This window comes from Phalacrocorax carbo, chromosome 3 (genome assembly GCF_963921805.1).
Source record: "Phalacrocorax carbo chromosome 3, bPhaCar2.1, whole genome shotgun sequence".
NCBI classification, from domain to species: domain Eukaryota; kingdom Metazoa; phylum Chordata; class Aves; order Suliformes; family Phalacrocoracidae; genus Phalacrocorax; species Phalacrocorax carbo.
This window is the reverse complement of record NC_087515.1, coordinates 14495218-14520256: the sequence shown is the minus strand read 5'-3', so window position 1 is coordinate 14520256 and position 25039 is coordinate 14495218. Positions and strand designations below refer to the sequence as shown.

General features: G+C 42.6%; 1 long non-coding RNA gene across 2 annotated transcripts; it reads left to right on the top strand.

The window, feature by feature from the left end:
* The first annotated feature begins 89 nt into the window (after positions 1 to 89).
* Positions 90 to 24691, top strand: LOC135312449 (uncharacterized). Of its 2 annotated transcripts, none has more exons than XR_010371977.1 (5): positions 90 to 178; positions 646 to 701; positions 5683 to 5812; positions 6995 to 9459; positions 24661 to 24691. It is a non-coding gene; the product is annotated as an uncharacterized LOC135312449 (long non-coding RNA). The 2 variants fall into 2 exon arrangements; XR_010371978.1 differs by having other exon boundaries at positions 6991 to 9459.
* Positions 24692 to 25039: the final 348 nt, after the last annotated feature.

Genomic DNA, 25039 nt, shown 5'->3' with positions numbered 1-25039 from the left:
GGAGCAGGAAAACATCGTTGGAAGAAAGGAAGCGGCGGGTGCGAGCGGAGCGGCGGGCCAGAGCGGGGAGGGAGGAGCAGCCGCAGCAGCAGGGGAAGGGTGTTTGCTGGAGGGGGGGTGGTCGCAATGGAGAGCAGATGTTTCGGTTGCCGGAGCTGCCAGGGGTCTGCGTGCCGCGGTGAGGAACAGTCCCTAAGCCACCCCGGGCTGGGGGGCGGAATACCAACAACCCTCTTTTTAAGAGTTTATCCGCGAGTGAGCGTGTGCGGGAGGGGAGGGGGCGGGGGGGTGCCCTTGCCCCGGTGCCGGCCTCGCGCAGCCAATCTGGGGCCGCCGTGACGTCACGCGGCGCTCCCGGGGCGCGGGGGGCCGCTGCGTGGGGCCGGCGCCGGGGCCAGGTGACAGGGCCGGGGGGCGCGGGGCGGCCGGTCGGTGCCTGCGGCGGGCCCTGCGTCGCCCCGCCAGCCGCCGAAACGCCCGTCTTAACCCGGGGCGCGCCGTGCCGCCTGCCTGCGGCCCGGCTGTCCCCTGCGGCTGGGGAGGCGCACCCCTGCTGCTGCAGCCCGTGCGCGTTTCGTTTCTGTCGGGTGGGGGGGACTTGAATGAAAGGGTAATAACCCGCCCGCTGCCTATGTCTTGCTGTAGGGGTCGACGCCAGAGGTTAAGGGTCCGTCTGGGCAGAGCAGTGGTGTCAGATGGAGGTAAGGGTTTAAACCCCCAAAAAAGCTATATATACATTCTTCACTTTGTAGGTAGGAGCTCAGTTAAAGCACTTACACGCGTCAAAGGTAAGCACATTCCTCAGTCTCTGCCTGATGAGAGCCATAGATTTGAGATTGCTCTTAGCAGAAATCCTAGCAGGATTAGGAGGGATGGTATTCTTTCTTGGTTTTCTTGATGTTTGTAAACCAGTATGTATTCCTGAAGAACAAAATAGAAACAACAATTGTACACTTGGAATTAATACGTAAACAAAACTGCCTATGTTTTTCTCCAATGTGTCTTAACCAATGTCACCCTTTAGCATTGTAAATAAAGAAAAAACCAAAGCTCACAAAAGAACCCGAAGGTTACATCTTCTAAAATACTCAGAAGCTTATGTGTCCTAGTCCTTTCCAAGAAACTTTGTGGAGAATCAAACGGTTTGCAAATCCCATAGCTTGGAATGTAGGTCCTCCTCCCTGGGTTCTCCTCTGCTCTTTTCCAGAGCTTTAAGGACACTGACCCTGGCTTCAAACTGATGAGATTTTGGTTTTGAATATGCTTGGCTCAGCTACGCAGCCGGCACGGGAAGCAGGAGGGTTTTACATTGACAGGATTCCAGGCAAGAGCCAGTGTTGGGAGCACAGCGGTCCCTTCCTCCTTAGTTCTCATCTATTTAAAAATGCTCAAAAATAAATAGCTGTTTTAAATAGATGAGAGTTTGGAGCTTTCTATAGTCAGAGTGTAAGGGAGCCACACTGGCATTAAAGGCTTCTGCTCCTGTGCCTCCAGTGCTCTGTATTGAAACCCAGTGCTGAAAAGAAAATGTCACTAGCACTGGGGGCTTGTAAATCCACAGTGGGTTAAACTGAAATAAAACTCCCTGGTGGTTCAGAAAAAAACTGAGCTAAAACCTGAAGGTAGCTCCAGCATGAAGATAGCTAAGAAGTTAACTGAGAGACCACTGCCTCCTCTCTTAGAAAGTGTACACATTTGTTTTTTTAACTTGGGAGACATTCTCACCAACTGAACTGTTCAGTCTTCCGAAGGCTAATTATTGTCAATCCTGAGCATGCTGAATGTTTTTGCAGTGTTGAGGGAACAAAAAAATACCTTGAAACCAGAGAGGTGGGGTGAGGACGGAGTAAGTAGAGAGGAACTGATGTGGTACTCAGGATTGTTGCTCTGCACAGGGCTGCTGTCCTTCAGAAGTTTTCCAGAATGAGATCACAACCATGTGTGTGGCTGGGTTTGCTGAACAGAGGGCAAAAACTGCATCACTCCACAGCAGAAGCCAGTTGCTTTTAAGAAACATGGGGTTGAAGTCATGTCATGCAGGGGGCAAAAGCAATGTGTTACTGGCTACTGTGCAGCAAATGGTAAGGGACCTCAAGGGAAAATATATCCACAAAGGTGGATGCTTTGCATAAAATGATCTAGGTTCAAAAACATTCTTGAAAAAAATGTTAAGTATTAGCTGAGATTAATTGGTTGAGGTCAAGTACTCCTCACAAATTTGCATGGCAGATCTGACTTTCAGTGTTCTTTTTTTTCCTCCAACAAGGAAATCCACACTTCTCCATCTTCTGGTTTTGGTCAGCCTTTTTTTTTTTCCCCTCCCCACCCCCTCCCCCCAACCCCAAGTCTAGAGGGTCTTGGGTGTTAGGGACGTAGTTTGGCTGCAGTAACATGTTGGGTTGGCCATAGAAGTTTAACAGCTAAGAGAGAGAACTTCAGTGAACTGCCACTGCGGTCTAAACCTCAGCTCAAACTTTCTTTGCTCATAGAGTCACTGCTTCCAAAGGACAAAAAGTGCATGGGTCCAGCACCAAACGGCTAGATGCTGGCCTTTCAAAAACAAGCCAAGTGGCTACTAAAGTTCCTGAGGATCCTCTAGTAAATGGCATCACTGCTCATAAGAAACCTCATCTGGCTGCCTCCCCAACTCCCGTGGAAAAAGCACTGACTGAGCTTGCTGTTAGAAGCAAGGGTTAGTGTCTCGCACCACCTACCAGCACACCACTTTCTTAAAGAGTTGGGAAAGCAATTCACGCTGTTTCTGTTCCTTTCCCCCATGGTTTGTGACTAAAGGGTGAACATACGGAAACACGAAGACAGGTCCTTAGCCCATACGCCTCCCACCAGAGGGGCAGCCCTCGGGGTGCTCTGCTGTAAGTGCGTAACTGAGGCTGAGAAGGACAGAACTGGCTGGAAGATTGGGAGCAGGATGGATGCAGGAGGCAGAACTACTGTCCAACGAGATGGCAGGATTGCTTCAAGGGCTAAAGGTTTCATGGACAGGGAAGCCAGTTTGAGGGTGTCAGTAGCTGCAATAAGAATCAAAATAGCATTATTCAAACCAAAATAAAAGCAAGAATTAAACTGTTGTATATGTTTTTGTTCAAGACTCATGATTTTGGGGCCAGTCCCGTGAGTTGAGTGAGGAAGGCCAATTGGTTTTGAGCCGTCAAAGTTGGCAGCACTCCCACAGCTCTTTTTCAGCAAATGAAAGATGACTGTGGCCCCGTGTCTCATGGAGGATGTGTTTGGTGCATAGGCTCACAGGGCAAAGCAGGGACCTTCGCAGGACGCTCGAGGGAAGATGCACGTTACATTAAGGGTGTAGTCACCTGGGCGTGGGTGATCACTCAGCCTTCCTTGTGCAGCATAGCGCCACAGTGTCTCCCTGATCCCCCTCTCCCGGTTAGCTAGGCAGCAAGGTGAATGAATAGTGGTGCCCCATGTGTCGAGCTACAGGGCCAGCAAGTGGCTCTGGTCCTCCTGTAGGTCCACCAGGCAGCAAGCCTTAGCCTGCAAGGAAAACTGGGTTGGGAGCTCACAGTTAACATCTTAGAGTTTGACAAGGTTGAACACTGTGTTCAGCCCCAATTTTGGCTACAGAAGAGCACTTTTACAGTAGTACCTCCGTTAGCTTCAGTCATGTTACTCCAAACTTTCTGTGAGGTAAAGGAGGAAAAACAGTCTCTATAATTTCTTGTAAGCTGAGAATCAGCTGGAGACCTGTATCTGCTGCTTCCCTCTTCCATACTATACAAGTATCTGCAAAAAACTGTTGTATTTTGCAGGCTAAATCATACCTTTAGCCACAGCTTTGTACAGGTAACGTGATTCCAGTTTAGAAGGTATTTCTTTCGAACAAAAGAGAACAGCTCAGTCTCATTGTCATCAGATCAGGGAAAAAAAGTAATTGACCTTTATTATGTCACTAAAGTATATAGCACACATGACTCTGAATACATAAATGAAGTAGATTTGCAGAGTAAGACCGTTTCGATGTTAATATCACTTCTACAAGGTATTTTCTGAGCAGGACTGTACCTTCCAACTATGACTGTTGTTTGTTCCTTCAGGCAGAAACTGTAATTACTGTATGGTTTGCAACTAATATCCTGGGGCCTCAACTGTTCCTGAGTGTTACCACGGTATAAATATCATTAATAACATTTCACAAAAATACAAGTCCTGCTCACTCTATTCATGTAGGCACTTCCATTCACTTCTGAGGACCTCAGATAGTCAGATGAGGTCTGGATGGATGTGTGAGGTTTAGAAGGAAGTGGCTTAGCTTTGCTGAACCCATTCACTACCAGTGGTCTTCCTTTGTGACTTGGAGATCTGTAACGATCAACCCTGGCACATCTTGGTGTTTCCAGACTCACACTACATTACCTTGGCTAAACAACCTTCCGCCTCCCCCTCCTTGGATTTGCTGCCATGAATGCATCTTTGTAGCGCCTTCCCCAGCACTTCCTCTGAAAGAAGCCGTGGTCTCCCAATGCATCGTTATTGCCGCTGCAATCAGGGCTCTGTTGCATTAGGCACTATACACATGTGCCAGCAGATAAATTGTAACGGTTTTTCTGACTGGGAGTCACACAGTCCTGAAGCAGACTAGCTTTTCACGGATGAAGGAACTTTTATGGTGAGACTTAGAGGTTGGTCTGTATATGAATTCATATCTTGGAGCAATATCGGTCCTGGGTGGCACTGGGCATCTGGAGCAGTCAGATTAGCATGCAGGGAGTCCAGAGCTGCAAATCTGGATGGGAAAAGAAGACAGACTAATGACAACCAGGGTAATGGTCCCCACTCCCCCTCAGACTACTACCAAAAGAGATTGCCATGAGGGCTTTTTTTTTTTTTTTTTTTTTTTTTTTGCATGAAGTCACACTGAAAGTTGGATCTGTTTGGCAAAAGTCTAATGCCAGTCTATCACTACTGACCACCATCATATCCAACAAAATACATGCTTAAGGTAAGTAGGAGTTGGCTTCTTTTCAAGTTGCTGACATAACTGTCGTAGTAAAAGAAGTTGTGTGGATTTGCATAATCTCAAATTCCACTTTCCTGAACTAGCAGAAACCTCTACTAGAATATTTGGCAGTGTCATGATTATCCTCACATGCATAAAATAACTGATTCAGAAATTCAAGATTGTTTCCAAGATATGAAAATCTCCACAATGTGCTTTTGCAATTATTCTTTCCCTCAAGGAATTAAAAATATCTTGTCTACAAAACAATTAAAATATCCATTAAACTTTTAAATCACACTATTCCTTTCAATTGCTTGTTTCTTTGTACAATCCTGTATACATTGAAAATAAATAAACAGCAGAGGAAATTAGGTGGAAAGGACCACAGAAATGAGAAAATACGTTTCATTATTCACTTTACTGTAGGAGAAGACATGTTTAAACTAACACATTCTTCTCAAAAGCAAAGTAAATATTATAACTAATATTTGAAAACTCTCACACCATGGCTATGTCATATGCCAAGAATACTAACCTCTACAAAAATAAACTTCAGCAGTGGATCTTGATTTTTCACTGTTGCACTGTGTGCTGCTCAGGCTTATAAAAGCTGAAGGAAAAGCGTCTGCGTAACATAAGGCCCATCCTGACTTGAATTAGCATCAAAGAATATCTTAAAGATTTCATAATTTTACATAATCCAGCAGGCCAGCCTATCGGCATAAGTGGAAGAGAAGCAGACAGAAGTGGTATGAGACTATGGGAAGAGGAGCCACGGCTCGTGGGAACACTAGCCATGATTACCCCTGCAGCAGCTGCTTAATAACCTGAAAGGTAATGTTTTCATGCTTGGTCTCCCTCTCTGGGATGGTGCTGGGTGGGTGGCTTGGGCATCTGCTTTAACACTTTAACCTTGCTCTCCATGTCACAAAGAGAGAAACCCAGCCCTTCTTAGACTGCTGTGCTAGAAACTAGTACCTGAGCTTGACTGTGCAGGGTAAACAATTGTTTAAAGACCAGCTGGGCACACAGAGCAGCAGATCCTGGCTCTCTGGAATTAAGAAAGGGCAGAATACTACTTCTAATGATGCATTTGGAGCAGCTCCCAGCCGCACCGATATTAGAGGTTGGGAGTGTGTGTATAGGTCCTCTGTCTGCTGCTCTTTCAAGTTTTGTGGTGGAAGGTGATGAAATGAAAATTACAAGGTTGTTTTTTTTTTTTTTAAAAAAAGTAGGGAGAAAAATGCTGGGCTTTCATTTCCATCAGTTTTTCTCCAATAGCAAAAGGTGTCTGCAGAGGTGTTTAATGTCAGTCTGCAGTGTGTCTGTGTTTTGCATCAGGATGCTTGAACACTGACCCTGGTCTGAGCAGGAGGACCTCTGAGGGTCCCCTCCACCCTCAGTCATCATGTGAGTCCGTGATGAGGTGTGTCATCATGCCTAACAAGCAGCCTTAGGTGGAAACAGGCACAGCTCGTGCCCATTTTGGGTGGGACAGAAACCAGTTCAAGAAAGTAAGCCTGTACAAGGCTTCCTGGAGGTGGGAAGGTACCTGAGAACTGGAAGAGCTACAACATGCCAGAAGGGATGAAGCAGACCCTAGAAAAAGGTTAAACACCTGGGACCAAACATGACATCAGGCACAGCCTGAACTCATCTTGCCACCAGACAGGTTGTAACATAGTACCATAGAGAGATAGGCCAGCCCAGCACAGAGCCTCACCTGTATTTAGAGAACAGAAATTCAGTGTGGCCTTATAGCAAAGGGGCTTAGCCAGGAAGGGCCTGGTAGGGTCTGACAACACCAGAAAATTAAAACATGGTTTGTAAACAGCCAAATCAAACCGATGTAAGTGACTACTTCCAGAGCAGATGAACTGTAGCTGTCCCAAATAGCCTGCAAGATCCTGAGCAAAACAGGCATGTGGAGGTCAGAGGAAGCCAGTGACTTTATTTGTCCTTATCACACTAGCCTCATGTCTGATTCCTAATTAAGTGCTTTTTTTTTTGAGGCAGGCTAAGTATGCCCAGCAGTAGTTCAGTTGCTGTTGCATTCCTGCACAAAGGGATGGCATTGGGAAGCCCTGCTCCAGTGCGGTCTTCTGGGACACAAGAAGGAGAATGGGGGAAGGACCTGCCTAGCAGTTCTAAGCAAGAGGACTGTGATCCTAAATTGTGTTCAATGGACCACCACCCTCCACAAAGGGGTGGAGCAGGGACACAAACAAGTACATAGGTTATTTTTCTCAAAAGGCTTCAATGTGAGTGAGCTGCAATCAATGGAAAGGCTTCCTTCTGATTTTGCAGGTCTCTGGATTTAAGCCCGTATGTGGAGGGTAGAGTATTTTGTGCAATGGCTTTAACCTGCCTCAGAGACTGTCACATCACCAGATCCTTTTTCCATTCCTGTTGGTTACAGTCAGTTTTGCAGTGTTTGCCTCCTGGGCTCAGGACACTGAGCCTAAACAAAGGATGATTGGGAAAATTATAAATTTGTATCCTCCCTTAACAGCTGTGTTTAAAATAAGTCTCTATAATTATCAGATTGTTTTAAGCTTACCATCATAATTTACTGTGCTTCCCTAAAGCAGTAGCAGATGAATCTAAACAGTGCACAGCTTGTGGTCTGTCCACAGCATGCCCACGACATCGTCCTAGTCTCAGACATTCCCATGAAGGCCAGCCGGTGAGTCACGCAGCCGCAGCTCCTCATTGCCGGCAAAGGGAGCCCACCTGAGGGGCAGCCTTTCACTCTTTCCTTCATCCAGGCACTCACTCACTTCTCCCAGTGGGGCTCCAGTCTCCAGCACAGGCGGTGTCTCTGCAGAGGCACGCTGATGGACTCTTCAGAAGTCTTTTGCACACAAAAGCAGGCACTCCCGCTACACATCTGCAGGCTGATTTATTAGAATACACAGATTTGCGGGGCAATATAATATTGTATGCAGCAGATAAGAACAGCATGCACAGAGTCTTTTAGCTGTGCACATCTGTATTCCTATCTGGAAATAACCTGCAAGTTAGATTCTTGTTTGAATCACATGTAGTTGGGGTGTAAAGAGTAGAGCCATTATCTGTCCAGACTAGGGTCATCCAGGAAAGCAAGCATTTGTAGCAAGAAGTTTAAGATCATGTAACCCTTTTTTCTTTTTTCTCATTTTACTTGTGTAGACTTTTAGCCAGCAGCACACAGAAAATCTGGAAAATTATCTAGATTTGGGATCCATATGTAGATGAATTTGCTAGCTTTGTTCATATTAAAGTTTAAAATTTTCAGAAAAAAATGCAGATTTCTATCCTTTTCATTCAAAACAAGCATAGCATTTTCAAGGACCACAGTTTTGACCTATCAGAATATGTACAATCTTGAACTGAAAAGATGTAATCAGAAGACAAAAAGAATGACCTACATCTGTACAGAAGCTTCTCATCTATTCCTATTAAAAGAACATCGATGGCCATCTCTGTCCTAAGATCAAGTAATTCCTATACTTCTAAGATGAATTCATCTGTGTTGCCCCTCATTTTCTATGGGGCTGCAGCCATGGCTGACAAGGATGGGGATTCTTCTCCAGGATGGTAAGTCCGATGATTTCCAGCAAGGTCCCTTGCAGGTGCTTTTCAAGCAGAGTTGATTTAAAGGCAACTGCAATTATGAAAATTAGAAATCATGACTGCCAACTATTTAAATTGAGATAAACCCTCTCCAGTTGAGAGAAAGTGAACAAAGGCCATATGTAAGTCCTTAGCATTGACTGGCAAAACACAAGTGGGTTTTTTGGGTGTTTGCCAGTTTTGCTTAAGATACACTACCTAGTATTCTCAGGGTCTGCAGGAATCTCTTGTGATTCTTTACAGTTAAGTCCATCAAATACTTACATTTTCAACTCCAGTGTTTCATTATTTAATGCAGCTTTGGCAAGCCACAATTGTACAGTTCTTCAGTCCTCTCATCATCTACGTTATCATGTATCTTTCAAAGACTAGAATAGATTTCTACTAAATGATTTAGCTCTGCTCAAAGATAGGGCTGATAAATTGAACTTTCACTCATACTGCCTGTTATTATATTTTGTTTGTTGTAAAATGAGGTGGTTTTTTGCCTTCTGAAAGAACTTAAGATTTTGTTTTATTGCAGAGAGGATCTAAGTGATTTGACAACACCATTAGGTAGAACAAAGTCTTCTTACAATACTGTGTAAATAATTAGTTACTCTGAACAAAAGATTCGCAACAGCAGTTTAAGTATTTCCTTATAATTTTATGTAGGGTTTGTAAAAAAAAAAAACCCAACAAAAAACCAAACACAACAAAAACAACAAACCAAAACCCAAAGATCCATATTCATAACTCATGTATTAAAAGTGTCTGGTTGGAATCTGCATCCAAATCTCTTCTCATCTCTCTTTGTCTCTGTGATCTTCAAGTTTTCAGGCAGGCAGCGCCTGAGGATTGAGTTCTGCCCTGTTCCGGGGTAACTGGTGAGTTTTGCTTAACTTATGCATGTTTTAGACTGCTATTAAGAGCTCTGATCAGTACATTAGGGAAGTGGGGTTTTTTTCCCCCTTTCTTTTCAAACATGTCTGTACAGATGAGCTGAGGCTGCATTTGCGTTTAAACTAAACATCTTTAGCAAGTAATTTTCTTGAATGTAACTCCAAATTTTTCCACAGCAGATTTTTTTAAGTGCCCATAATGTTGTCACCAGGCAAGTGGCTTATTATTCACATTAGGAATAAAAATCAAAAAAGAGTTTTGACTGACTTCTGTAATGGAGCTTTTTGTGAATGAGAATATGGATATTGTATTGTTGAAAGAGCTTCTAAGGATTCTCAGTTCCTCAAAGCAGGGGGCATTTTTCTTTATTTTTTGGTGTGTCTGCTTTAAAGAACAGTGTGATGGTTTGTCTTGTGTACTGAAAAAGAGTTAATGTGACCATCTAATTAAGTACAACATAGGTATTGAATACTCCATTAGGCAGTTTTCACAGTTAAAAGAAACATGCTTTAAGGCATCTTTTTCCTCTCTTGCTGTGCAATAATCTTCAGTACATGTTAGGCCTTTATCCTGTATCATGAAAGCTTATCTTCTCAGCAAAGGAGGCTCCAAGTTCTCTCTCACTGGTAAAGTAGTTTAGCTCTATGCCAAACTGGAAAATTTCACCCTTCCCCAGGGGTAAATAAAATCCCTATAAGCAAGAGTTCAAGTTGAGCAAGTTCTTCACTAGTTACTCTTTCCATGAGTCACACACTTCTCTTCTGTAGAATCTGTCCAGCTCCTTGTCTCAGCAATATAAGATCAGCGTAACCCAAACCACCCTTTATAGCCGAAAAGAATACTAACGTCTAATACTAACAATAAAAGCCCTCTGCAATTAGAAACCAAACTTTTTGCCTTCTTTTCCTTCTGCAGTTTTCTTCACTTTCCCATTCCTCTTTTGCTTTCCTAGGTCTGGCGCTCTAATCAAAACAACATGCTTACCTTTTGGGTTTCTCATATTGATTATTTCTAAAGCAGCCACCAGTCTTCCTAAAGTTTTTCAATCAGGGAGATGCTCTTCTTTTCTTATACTGTCTGACTGCATCTGCATTTGGAAATTACGTTGTTCGCATGTGATCATTCTTTGCAGTGCTCCAGTATGTAAGGCTTAGAATGAAATCAGCAGCAGTGTGGGGGTGGACGCCGAGCCTAGGTTCAAGGGCTAGCACCGCCTGTTACAGTCCACTTCTAATTTGTAATAAGATTCTTATCTTGGGAAAAGCTAACGCTCTTTGAGCATACCAGCTGATGTGTAATCAATTAATCTTGCACAGTGTCTTAATTATTCTATACAACCATTGTTTCCACAGGGTAATCCCAGTAAGAACAATAAATATGAAAATGTTTTTACTTTTATGACTTAAAAAGGCAGAAATAGTGTCTCAGAAGATAACCTGTTTTGTTCAAACAAGGAAATAGAGCACAGTGACTAGCTTCTTCCAGGGCTAGGTGTCATATATGGTACATGGGAAACTTTTCTTCAAAAATAAGAAAATAACATTCAAAAGAACAATGAAGGCTTAAACTGAGAATGTGGGTGAGAACATGTGAGTTAGTTTTCGTCACGGATCACGCTGATTCCACATATTACCAGCCCATCTGAAATACTGTGCACAGCAAGCGCAGCGGTCCTGAGGGGGAGCTTTGATTTTTACTGGGTATTATGGAGATGCATGCAAAAAGGTCTGTGTATTGTCCAAGAGGATCTTGTCATAGACAATAATCCCACTGAAGTGCTTGGAATGTTTTCAGAGTTTCATTTTCCAGGATATGTCCAGAAGTGTAGCTGGTGATAGCTAGGCATTGTGGAAGATGAATTATATTCTCCTGACCTTCAGTGGTATGTTAAGCCACTAGGTAGCCTGTTGAATCCAAAAGGAGTTATACTACTATTTTCGCTGCGTAAACCTGTAATTTAAAGATGTTTAGAGTCACAGGTTTTGAGTATACTGGAGTAACACAAACGATAGCAAAAACACTTTCAACTATAGGCAAGGAGTTATTCTTTGTTTATGTGTATTTGTTTTATTAGGTCTCTTTTTCTACCTATAGGTTTTATGCTACACATTAGGATTTATATATAACAAATACCAGTGTACTTAGAGGAAAAATCCAAGCCCCCTAACAGGTTTTGCTTTGTTTTTAGAAGTACAATGGTGTGAAAAAAATGAGCACGTTTCAGGTTCCCTTTTATCGCTTTAGTGTGTTGTCTGGCTTTTCCAAACCATACACATAAATATGACTATATAACCTGGAGATAGGAAAGCACTTGTTTAAACATGCGCATGCCCACAATACCGTAATTTACAGAGACTCAGAGTTGGCACAATATTCTGACACAGAAATTTAGTGTTGTACCACATGTACCGAACAATTGCTCTAATGTTTGAAACACAATGGCCACACTGTTTTGTTTCCAAGTTCTTTAGGAAAAATCAGTACAGATTTTTCGGTACAATATTACCTCTCTAGGTACTGTAGAAAAGTATTCAGTGTATTTTATCTGAATATAGCTGTTACTTGTAATACTGGAAAAAAAATTATTCAAATTAAAGCTTAGGCACAACTTACCCACTGGCAAGTTGGGGACCAAACCTCTGAAATTCAGTGGAAACAGTGTGGTAGCCTGTGGATTCAGAAGCTGCAGGTGGAACACTAAAACACAAAACAAAAAAAGAGGCTTTCTTAAAAAAAAAAAATCTCCAAGCTATATATACCAGTTTCATTGTTATACACCACCAACTCAGCCAAGCACTTTGTTTTATGAGGTGTTACAGAGTCAGAGGAAAAGGGGTTGGGGGGCTGTATAAAAAAGTACTGGTGCAAGGTAGGGGAGAAAAAAAACCATGTTTGTCCTGTTAGAAGATAATTCCTTGTGCTGGGTGCAGTTACAATATATGCTGTATAACTGCACACATCCTGGTGCTCCTTAGCCCAGAGAAGTTAACTCAGAAAACCCCAAAGGTATTCTCAGCTTAGCCTCACAGGTTTTTCCCCCATAACACTGCAGGGGTCACACCTCTGCATATGGCAACTCCTCAGTGAGCAGTTGTAATACAGACAGATTTTGGTGACATGTTCATTCTAAGAGTATTTCTTGATGGCAAGTCATCCCTCTGCTTTCCTGGTATCCAAAACTGACCTTGTCATCACAACTCAAGGAAATCACCTGTGCAGGGCAGTTGCGCTGAGCACAGAGCTGCCAGTAGTGTGAGAGGATGTACTAGCCTGTCAGGAAATCTCTCTGGAAGGTTCTAAGTGGAGAAGGCAGCTCAGCTGTTCAAAATGACATTTTTTTGAAAGAGACATTGAAAAATGTGAGCCAAAAAGTGATCTTTATAGCCTTGAAGGACCTCCATGGTCTCTGCTGCATTTGAGTCAGCTAGACAGAAGCCTTTGACAGAGTTACAGGAATGCTACAGCGATTATTTTTTCCCTTGCACTTTAGTCATTCTCAGAAAAAACTTCAGCTATCTGGGTTTAAACTGACACTGCTGTGGCTCACTGTCTGCTTCAGGTTCATTTCTAGTGCTATCTAGCTCTATTAAGCAGCTAACAATACACCTATGCAACATGTTTCATTTATAGACTTCAGCACACTGGCACAGCTGCACCCCTGTTTTACACAGGGGAGAAGTCAAGGAAAGTGAGACTGACACTGAACTTTCTAATGCTGCAGTTTGGGTGGCAAGAGGCTGACAGATATTACTTGGTTTTTTCCTCCGGTGTGCTGGAAAAGGGTTTAATTAGCCACAGTGGACTTCAAGTGTGCAGCCATTTACTGGGCTGAAGGCCCCTCGGGGTTCCCACACCTCCCACAGGCACAGCTGGTTGTGCTTTAGGCACCGGGGGCTCAGCCCAAAGTGTGGCAGCACCCTCCCGCCGCAGCCCTGGGGCACAACACATCTGCTACTCCCAAACACAGCCCGCTCCCCCATTACAATGATAGGCAGAAATAAAGAGGAGGGAGACTGGCAGCCTTGGAAAGGTTGGTGCATGGCGTCAGAGGGAGGGCGAAGGGGAGAGGGAGACTATAAGGAGGGGGAGACACACTGCAGAAATTTCCAGGAAGGTGAGGGAAAATGCATTCAGGGAAGGAGGAGGGGGGGCCACGCTCCACCTTGTGCACTCAAGTTTTGAGCCAGCAAAAAACCTAAGCATCGCTTAAGTGTCCTTTGAATCTGGGGAGCTGGAATACGAATGAGGTACAGTGTGCACCTGCACCTGGCAAGATGTGAATTAAGGGTGTGCAGGCAGATTTAAGCCTGGAGTTCCTTATTTTCAGTGCCTGAGTTTTGCCATCTTAACATTTTTCCACAAAGACATCTGTCTATGTTCCTGCCCTATACTGGAAACATTCCCAGATAGTCCAGTTCTCCTGATTACCATGCCCAGGTAAACGAAAGCTTAACAGAACAGGAAGCCAAGCCCTTATGGTTATACGGAACAAAATGGACCATAGGGCAAGATCCCGGGGTTAGATGGGCCAACAGTGCAGCCCTCGTTGTTAGGAGCAACCCCATGATCCATGGTGCGGAGGTAATCAACCTTCATTCATAGCCTGTAGAGGTTTTGACCCACCAATCCTTTGTAATGCTGACACCCTCTTTTAATTTCTAGCCCCCATTTATCCATCACCACTTTATATCGACTCCCTGCTTTGGGTGTGAGAATTTTCTTTTCATCTTAGCAAAGTTCAGAGCTTTTCCTGAGTCGATAACAGGTGTGTTGAGTTAATGGCAAGTCTATTGGCACATCACCTATGGACTAATAACAACTGCTATTTTAATAACAGGAATCGGTATTAGAAGATCTCAGTTTTGGATGTAAGAGAAAGACTATATATCTAGCATACTTCCTAACATCTTGCAATTGTAAATATAGAACATTAATTTCTTTTACAGAGATGCAGACAACGTACTTGACTTAAACCACTAACAAACATGTGATGTTTAAGAATTATTAAGCAGACTAACAGATTTATCAGTTAAATAACTAAGCTTTAGCCTGAACAAAACATTTAAATAGCATGGAATTAAGGCTTAAATAATCAGAGGCAGTAGAGACAACACAGTCAAATAACTTTTAAGAAAACACCAAATAATAGAGTTTAGTCTGACAGTGAAGCTTATCAGCTTGAAAAACATTAAATATTGGGAAGCATACAGTTACTTGACAATCTCATCATGGCTAATGTGTTGAACAAGAAATACACACTGGGCCCCTCTTGTTGAGTATGAAATGCTTTTTACGTGGTTTAAGTGTTAAGGCATTTGTACATTTTCCGGTTACATTTCTAAGTTAAAAAAAATGAACAATGAACAGAAGCATATTCTAAGAATAGGCTGTCAATTTTTTTAGAGCACATGCATCCAAATACTTAGAAAAAAAACATAATCTGACTCCTTCTGAAACAGTTTAAAGAAAGTCACCAGCAGCTGCTAGGTTCTGATTTCCTTTCAAAATTAGATTATTAATTTAGGTGCAACTAGGAGGTAAATTTGGCCATCCCAGTTTAAATCTCGGTCTTCATATAAAGTTGTTCCCTATTTTATAATGATTCACTCTTTGCAAAGAAATTCTGAGTTACTGGAAAACTGTGCCATCAAACAGCTGGCACAGCCAATCAAAAATAGGATTTTCTTTTTAAAGTTAATATTGCCATCCACAGCCGTGGGTGTGTGTGGCTCTAACCCAGCTGTTCAGGACAACAAGGGAGCAGACAAAGGCATGTTTCTCCCTTTTGGGCCTTGCTGCACTGCTTCTGCTTAGCTTTTGCTTTGGGAAGTGAAGGGAGAGCACAGGCTGCTGGCTGGAGGATACCCCAGGGAGCTGATGGGCAGAGAGATCTGTTTCCTTGAAGCCTCTGCCCACTCGTTCACATGGGCACAGACAAGGACAGAAACATGGTGTGGGGTGAGGAAGCCAGGGGCCACAGCCTGCTTTGCTGTCCCTCTGCCTGCTGCATGAGGGAACACCCCAGGCTGGCATGGGCCCCTCCAAAGGCTCCCCCGCTCACCAGGGCTGCTCCCTCCTGGAGACTGAACACTCAGCCTAACCCATTATAAGCAGAGAGTAAATTTCTGCCTAAGAGCTGGGAAGGGGAAACCAAAACCAGGCACCCCACCACTTTGAAGCTTTGGTCATGTTTGAGTGAATGGATGTAAACAAGTGCTGCGATACCTCTGTGTGCATGGGAAAGCAGGCAGAAGGCAGGGCTGGAACATGCACATGGGAGGTACACACAAAGCCCTAAAAATAAGGGCTGTAAATGTACTGCAGAGTCAAAAGTAAGTGAAATGTTTTCAGAAAATCCTAAAAGGAAGAGTGGAAGAAAAGCAGACCAGCCCTCGGGGAACTATGCTTTCCTAAGTCATAAAACCCTCTGTTTTTCCCGTCTGGAAAAGTTGTCCACAATGCTCAGAACAATATGTTTTTATTTTTAGTCTTTTACACCAAATAACCATTTAAAAAGTCATCAGTGTCAGTGCTGTGAGTGGGAAAAAGTACCATCTTGTAGCTGAGAGAGATATGTTTTTAAAAGCTGGAGTTTGAGACATGAAAGTGAAATTGTTGAACAAAGTTCACAGGTAAACTTAGTATTTCAGAAACATGTTTATATCCTTAATTAAAATATGTTTTCCAAATTGCTGTAGTTTTTTATGTCTTATGTAAAAATATTCCATGTTCTTCACTTATGAAATTCACAGAAATTTAGAATCTCAAAAAGTTTTGAAAAATGGATGTGCCAAATGTGTTGTTAGTAAACCAAAAAAAAATATTTTATTGAATGAAATGGCTTGAAAACCAGCCAAACTTCCAAAATGGAAAGGAAGATACATTTTTTCTTCTTTTTCTGTAGACATCTGACTGTGCAGGAATGCTTTGTTGAAAATTTAAAGATGGACAAATAATCAAAAACTTGGTGGAGCATGAAGCAGCAGACTGTATTAATTAAACCACAATTATCTTTGTGGCACTATTTGGTTTTGCATGGTTGTGCAGTATATCCATGCGTATTGTATCTAATCCTGCTATCGCTAGATAGACAAAACTCCAGACATCAGGAATTTGGTTTGGCTAAGTCAAGCACAGTGACTTATTTCAGCTGCTGATATCTGTTTCTTAAAAAGAAGCATTGTTACTCTTTCCTGTATATTCTATAGCCGTACTGTCTGAGGCTCAGATCGCATGGGCACGCTCAAGGGAAACCTTCAGACAACACCCAGATATTGCAGACATTTATAAAGCTGTTAATGAAGCTTTGCCTGGGTGTGTTGCTGTATCTGCAGCTCAACCAGGTCACAGACTGAAGCTCCTTGGCACCCTTCCATCTGCTCACTGTTGCTTTTTCTTCTTTCCCCTGCCAGAGGTTACCTTCCTCTGAGATCTGCCTCTGTCACCGCATGCTTAGGTTGACACAGAAATTATGTATTTGTCGTTGTCATGATTGCTTTATTTAGCATTGATATCTCTCAATAGGTACTCACTTTATGGATAAGATCCCACCTGTATCTCTCTTAGGTCAGGGATAGTCATTAGCTTTTTAGTTTTTCATTGGTGGTAACCAAAGTGGAGTGGTCTTGGTCAGTGGGCTTACTGACGCCTGCACCCACCAGTGCAGCTAAGGCTGCTGTAGGAGTCCAGAGTTTATAGCAGCAGAAAGTCATCAGAAGCACTCCTTGCTGCAGGGGGCTGGGGAGCCCCTCTGGGTATGTGAGCCCCTCTTGAGCAGCCCTTCTGTGAAATGGAAACCTCTCCTCCAGTTTGCTGGGCTAGTCCGTATTCTCAGACTCTGCTGTGCCATAAATGCAGACTCCCTCAGATGCCGATCAAAGGCAACCTTTTAGTCCCAGTTTGGCACACCACAGGATAGGTGTTAAGGAACAGATACAGATAGGGTTTCGCTGCATTAACATGTGTGGCAGGGTTCCCCAGAAATCTAACAAACTGTAAGCGGGGGACAAGGTGATCAGAGGCCAAGGAGTTTTGGCAGCCTGCCGCTGCAAGCCAGTGTTTACTCTGTGTGTGTCATGGGCAGATCCTGTGCAAAGGTCACAGCAAGTTAAACATTACAAATCCTAAAAGGTCCTTGCACAATTAACATTTTAAAAATAATATATATTATATAAACTGCTGTGTTTTAAAGAGGCCAGGAACAGGAGAAGGTAGGCTGCAGCCAGGAATGTGCTAATTAAAATATACAATAGAAATATTAACCAAGTGACCTTAGGGGTGGGAAGGAGGCAGGAGGAAGGGGGAAGATATGACATAATCCCCCTAGTACCATGTTATATTCCAGTGCCCTGAGAAATGGGACAGACAGACAGGAAGAGAGCAGTCCTGCCATCCTGGCTGGGAAAAGCTGTCTCCACCAAGGCAGCATCTCTGCCTGGGTCTAAAAGCCACATATAACATCTGAGCTGCCCACCAGCACACAGAGTACACAGTGGCCTGCAGCCTCATGAACCCATGGAGACCCTAGACACGATGCTTACCAAATGTAGTTTTAATAGTGGGTTTGTTTTACTTTTTCCTACCTCTATATTATAGATCAATGGTTTGAAGTAAGCTGCTTCTTTTAGCCTCAGTTTAAGGGAAAATACGACTGAGAGCAACCTCACACAATAAAGCACTCTGTTGCTGCGAGTATGGCAACGTTTAAAGCTTTTCCTGTAATCATTATCCCTATCTATATTTTTCAGGATACTGTAATGATAATATAGTCAGCCTCCTCTTAGTCACACAGGCTGTTTGGGAGATGGTATCTCTGGGTCTGAGGTGTGGGAGCATCTGCCAGCAGACTGCTTTAGCCAGGAAAATCCTCTGGCACACAGGGTAAGCCAGGAGCCTGCCAAGTACAGAGCGCTATAAGGGAGTTTGTAATGAAGCAATGAAGCCTGCACATGCTGCTTTACCTCTGTCTTCTTGCTGCTATGGAGGAGCATTCTTATGTTATGGCCCAGCTCCTGGCTTGTTTTGTTTAGATCTAACAGTTCATCTTCCTTTTCTGTCCTCAGCTGATCTTGCAGGTAAGCTGGGCTCTTCCTACTGAAAAATCCTGTTTGTCTCTATGCCCTCCCTCCTCAGCACCACCCTTGTGTGTGGGTGTGAAATTCCTCACTTAGTTCTTTCTGTCCCTTGATCATGACCTGATGTCTTTATCAGCGTCTGACGTTCAGGCTGCTGGGCATACAGCACACAGCAGCTTGGGGCTGGATTTCCCTGGCAGGAGCCTGGGGAGCTGCCAGCAGTAGTCATAAGGAAGAAGGATGGAGAATCTTAGCTAAATTCTGTCACATGACTATACTGTCTTAGAGTGACTAGGGACCTCAGAGCAGCTGGGATATAAATGCCCTTTACACCTGCCCACAACTTGCTTGCATACTGTATTTTTTCTTAGCATTTTCTTCCTGATCTTTTGAATAGCATTTTTGAGCAGCTTTTAGTATCAGCAGCAGAATAAATAGGGTAGTCCCATTCAACTTTAATTTGTAGTTTGTGTCAAGGATAGTATTCAAATATCAGCTCTTATTACTATAATTATATAAACTTTCTTTCATGCAAGCACCCAGTCAAAGGAATGCATGTCCATACCAAAAGTTCTTTCAATACCTTTGCTGGCATCTGTTGTATATTGCCTGAACAAAGAAAGAGAATGGGTCTTTTCAGGCATTTAGCAATTCATACCTAAGGTCTTTGTTTCTGGGGTCAGGAATGAAGCTGGTCCTGGAAAAAAAAATGGTTAAAAAGACCTCAATATAATCTTGTTTCCCTTCATGATTAACTGCAGCTAGGGAAAAAAAGGGATCTCTTTCATGAGCTTTAGGTTGTTGGAAACATATTGGAGTCACACTGCTTTGTCAGCTGAACAGGAGCTCCCAATGTGACACACTGCTAAAAGAGACAATGATGCTCTTGGATACACAAGCATATACCCAAGGGTACATCAAGTGGGATGGCTATCGTATGTCTGCATGCAGTCCTGAGCAATTACTGCTAGAATACTGTCCAGGCTTAGTGCCTGCTGTTCAAAAGGGATGCTGATAAATTATAGAAAGATCAGAGAAAAGCCACAACAGTGATTAAGACAGACATGACCAATCGTCCTTGTCCTATAAGCCCTGTACCTAAATCTTTGTTTGCTCAAAAGCCAAGAAATGGTAACTCCAGGAACAATCTGTAGAAGACAACATTGGTCCTCCAGGAGTCCCACGGCTCACTGCGTGAAAGGTGAGACAAGGCAATGAGAGAAGATGGGCTGGTGACTCACCTTCTGTAACCATGCGATGGTCCTGGCATGAGATGGCACCTTAACTGCTAGCAGTTCATGTAGCTCAAGAGCTGCTGGTTAGCCACCTGGAAAATAAACATCCTATATGAGAAAGACTGTGAATTCAGACTACTTAGCTCATCAAAAAGAAGGGTAAGCACTGACATGTTCAGAGACTAATACATAAATAACACGACTTGGATAACGACTGTTCAATTCAGCAAAGGGAAAGAACTCTGAAGGTTGCTTATGAATAGTATCCTCATTTCTCAAGGTGAACAAACTCTTTTTGAATGTAATCCAGCATCTGGCATTTTGAAACAGAAAGCTCAAAGCAGCCATAAACTCATCTTCTTCCCTCTTAAAGCCATTCTCCTCTGCACAACCCTGTGCACAAATATTGCTTATTCACATGGTTGTAGTTGTATAACTAAAAGAAATCTCATAGAATTTTTTTTTTTTTTTTGCTATATATCCTAAACTCTAAGCAGTCCAGGTATTCTGGCAGCTTGCCTCTTTTCTGATGGTGGCATGTAACTGCCGACAGTGTACATGTACCAGCAAATTATGCAGGGCCTTTGGACTTACTACAGAAAAAAACCACTCAGAAGCCCTTGGCCAAGATGACCCTGCTAGCAGAGTTTTAAAACCTCACAGAGTATTATGGCGCAGAGCCATTTTTTACAGTCCACAGGTATGCAGAAGAGCTACTAGGAGATGAAGAAAAGCAGGGGATTCTGGGAAACCAACACTCTTAATTACAAACCCTTAAATAACATTAACTGTATTTTTATGAAACGTCACAGTCCTCCTTTCTTGGCTTCCTTAAGAATAGGCTACTAAGAATCACATGACAACCATGAGCACTTCAGCAGCCATTATTGTGGCTAGTGGAGTTTTAAAACAACAAAAGAATTATTGTATGTTACTATTAAATCCTCTTTGTCACCACTGATAGCATTGATCAAGTGGTCTTTAGTGAATAAATCATTGGTGAATTACTCTTTTTCTTGGTCGGCTGTTGTGTTCACAGGACTCTCTTATCCTTTGAATGGTGGACAGTATGCGTTGCTGCTGGGAGGCAGCAGACAAAGTCAAGTTGAGGGCTTTGGGGACAGGCTAAGAAGCACCAGTGGAAACTTGTGCAATGAGTGAGAATCAGCCAGATTTAGAAGGGATGGAGAAGCCACGGCTGTGAGGTAGATTTTGGACAGCCATTTAGATTATCTTCCTGATGATGTAGCTGATAGTTGCTTTTAAAGTGATTTCAAACATTGTTTGTTTTTCTGAGCAGTTTCAGAAACCATCTCAAGCTCCTGGAAGTCAGGTGTTGTTGAAATAACTTGCCAGAGAGGACCACACCAACAATCCTTACAACCACAAAGGGAAATGCCACTTTTTCACATGCAAACATGTTAGAGGAAGAAGAAAAGGAAAAGTCATTAGGAGATTCTTCCTCTAAATTTGAGAGTTGCATATCATAATCCCCTGTGTGAGTCCAAACGTTTTTATCATGAGCGCAACTCTACCAAATTAAAAGGGAGCTGTAGAAACCAGTAAATCAACCTATACTTGCTTTCTGTACCTCAATATGCCACATCCAGTATCCCTGTAGTTTCCAGTGATCAGAGAAAGAGCAGCCTGTGACATTAGGCAGGTATTTTTTCTCAGCAGTAAGGGTTTGTTTCCTATTTCTCCCTAATGCTCTGTCCTGTCTCCAGCAGCAGGCCCTGTCCTGGCATCCTGAGCGCCATCCCTACTCCTGCGCACCAGCCAGGCAGGCAGGGAGAATCTGTGCAATGAATTTTGCAGCTACTCTCTGTGTGCACCCGTCAGTGTCACTAACCACATTCCTGGGACCTGACACATGCTGGAACACCTCTCCTACGCATTTTTCTCCTCCAGTTTTGGCTCATTCCGGTGGTTTTCTTAGAAAATTGAACTAACTATGGTCGTATGACTTTAAAACATAAAGCAGACATTTTGGCCCCTCAGCAAAAGTTTTAGAATGAAATCCCATAGAAATGTACAGGTGGTGTTTTGACCACCAGAGGGTGCCTGCATTGTCCTAGATTTACAGTAAAGACAGAAAATCATGTTTTAGGAGAGGAAGAAAACAGCACGTATGTATTTGTACTAGCACCAACAGGCACTGAACGATGACCAGCTGATTGCAACACACCAACAAGATGAAGGGAGAGCAAGTTTATGTGGGGTGAGCAGGAAGTGCTGCCTGGCACCTTTTCCGTCAGCTATGCCCTGAAGGTATCCTACAGAGGAAATTCTTGAGGAATAATACATGGTTTTCTGTGATTCTGTATGTGAAATACGATGAGATTATTTTGACTTTTGTATTGAACCACTGTCTCACCCTATGTTCATTTCAGGAAAATAATGCTGTAGATGCAAGTCAAGTTTTCAGAACTGTTATTGAATTTCATCCTATTAATATCTCTGTTTTAATTTCCATGAGTCATTTTTCAATCGTCAATATTTTGTCTACATTTTGCATAGATCTAAGGCAGAGTTAGGCTTCCCAGCTACAGTACAAATAATACATTTTGGAAATACAGTTTCCAGTTAATACTTCTAATTATAGCAAGAAATTTTGGCACAAAATTTAACATGGAAAATCTTAAAGAAAAAAAAGGAGGGGATTCCACCTAAGGAAATGAACTGATATACAACAGAAAGATATAACTTTTCCTCAATACCAACTTAGTTATTGTATTGTAAGTCTCTAAAGCACTTGTTTTTCCTCTGCCTGCACTTGGGTATTTTCATCTGTAAAATGAATGCAAAGCATGTGTAATACCATACCCCATGACTGTGCTCTAAGGCAACTTTCAACAAGCATCCATACATAATAATATAAATAACAGGGCAGCAGAAATTCTAATCCAGCATTTAATGTAAAAAATCCTGTTTATGTTCTGTGACTTTTACAGCAGGTCATCTATACAAAACAATGGCATTAACACCACCATACAGAATTTAAAAAGATAGGAAAGTTACTGCTGCTTGAATAGCAATTGACAATCTTGCATGTTCTTGCTTGGAAACATTGTACAAAGAAAATAAATCTTCCAGTTGAAAGCCTCATTCCTAGAGTCACCCAATAATATATAAATAGGACCACTTAGGCACACAGCATTTGTCCCCCACCCTGATTTATTAATCTATTTGTAGTGGATATGAGAGCTTGTGGGTGGTCTGACATGGTCCTCATTCAATTTTCTTTAATTACTCACTTGATTTCACTTGAAAGAACTATTAAAACGGCATCTTAATTGCTCAGTGTTATCCAGAATCTCTTTCAAAGCCCATAAACTGTCAAGGATTAAAAATGATGTCACTTTTCTGAATTCCCTATTCAGAGGGGAAAAAAAAAAACCCAAACAAAAAAAAAGAATCCCCATCCAGCCAAAATAAATACATAAACACATAAAAAATACACAGCCCTTGAGGAGCGGGGCAACTGTCTCCCTATGCTGCACTTTTGCTGTGAGCAGGATTTGGGGAAAACAGATGATAGATGAAGCACTACAGCCATAAAGCTTTAGGCAGGAGGGGAAAGTCATGTTTGGGATCCTCAGATCCTGGAAGATGGAGGTTCACAGCCACACCCCACTCCACCCTCCAAACACACAGGAACTGCCATCCTGGGTCAGATGAAAGATCCATTCAGCCCAATATCCTGCCTTTGACAGCAGACAGAGGCAGATGCTTAGGAAAAGAATATAAGAACAGGGTGTGTGCAGAGTGATTCCCCCTCCACCCACCCCCCACCCCAAATATCCTCCCTGTTTCAACAATCAGCAGTTTAGGGATTTCCTGAGCCAGATGTTGCATCTGGACCACTGCTTTTGATAGCCAAATAGAAATTGAATCCACTTTCTACTAAAAGAATGATACGGAGTCTTGGCTGTAACTGCTAATGCAGTAGCAACAACAGAGAGTGGCTTTACTTCTTCTCTGAGTTCAGAGAAGGTTTCTTCCTGTTTCTGACCTTCACATATAAAAACGCCATAAATTCAGGATTAGCACTAAGGAGAATTAATAGCCATTTGAATTTATAAAGCTAGATTATGCCATCAGTAGCCTTATTAAGCAATCTATTAGTTGTGTGGAAAGCCCTGTTTTTTACATGCACAAACATACAACTTATGTCTGCAAGCAGACGTTAACTGCAAGGCATATGGATTCTACCCCTTAAATATCTTACATATCAGAAAAGTTTGGTTGGATATTTGATTCAAATGCACTTCAGTCTAGCTGGGAACTGAAAAAAATAATGAAAAAAAAATAGATAAGTGTTGGTGTAGAAGCATGGGTAATTAATGCAGTTGGCCATAACTTCCCTTGAAGTGCTGCAGATTCCTTGTGCAGCAGACCTCCCATACATGGCTATAGGGACCAGCTCTCATGGATCCAGAATTGTGATTAATTTTTGCCTTTGGAGAACGGGAGGAAGTGAAGAGAGAGTACTTTTTTCAGGAAATCAGATTTTCCTGTGCTTGATCTCCATGCACAGCTTTGCCTTTTCTTTGTTTTACTAACTGATTTGAAAGAAAAATTGTCTTTTATTTCTGCCTGAAATAAAATAATCTCCCCTTATCCTCTTGATCAAATGCCATCTACTTTTTTTTTTTAGTTTTTATTTTTATGGAGTTAACTCAAGAATAACTGAACTCTGAAACCTGGCATGCAAATAGTTCTAATCTTAGTGTACACACATGTTCAAGCTTGAAAGCAAACTTAGTAAGATAAAAATAAAGGTGCTGGCAATTCTGAATATGGCTGCTTGACATCTGCTAAGACCTTTAGAATGTCCTGATTAAACTCCCCCATATTTTGTGACTTGACACAGATATACCTGCCTGATCCAGATGCTTAGTAGGGTGATGCCTCACAGTTATCACAGCAGAACCTTGTGGATGGTGAGAGAAAAGGAAGAAGAAACTGCTTCAAAACAGACATGCTGGAGAGCATTTTCTTCTAAGAACTGCAGCTCCCAAGTATTTTGGTTGCATTCTGCTACTTTAAGCACTTACTCTAAGCGGTTCCTGTCATCAGTTACTCAGTGTATCAAAATATACATTGAACTGGTCAGGAAACAAGAACATCACTGACTAATTTTGTGACAATTTAGCTCCTATTAACCAGAGTCTTCAGGAACATGTTCACCTTCAAGGAAGAACACCACTCACATCCCCAAACAGTTTGCTCAGCTGGAGTTTACTTAGTTT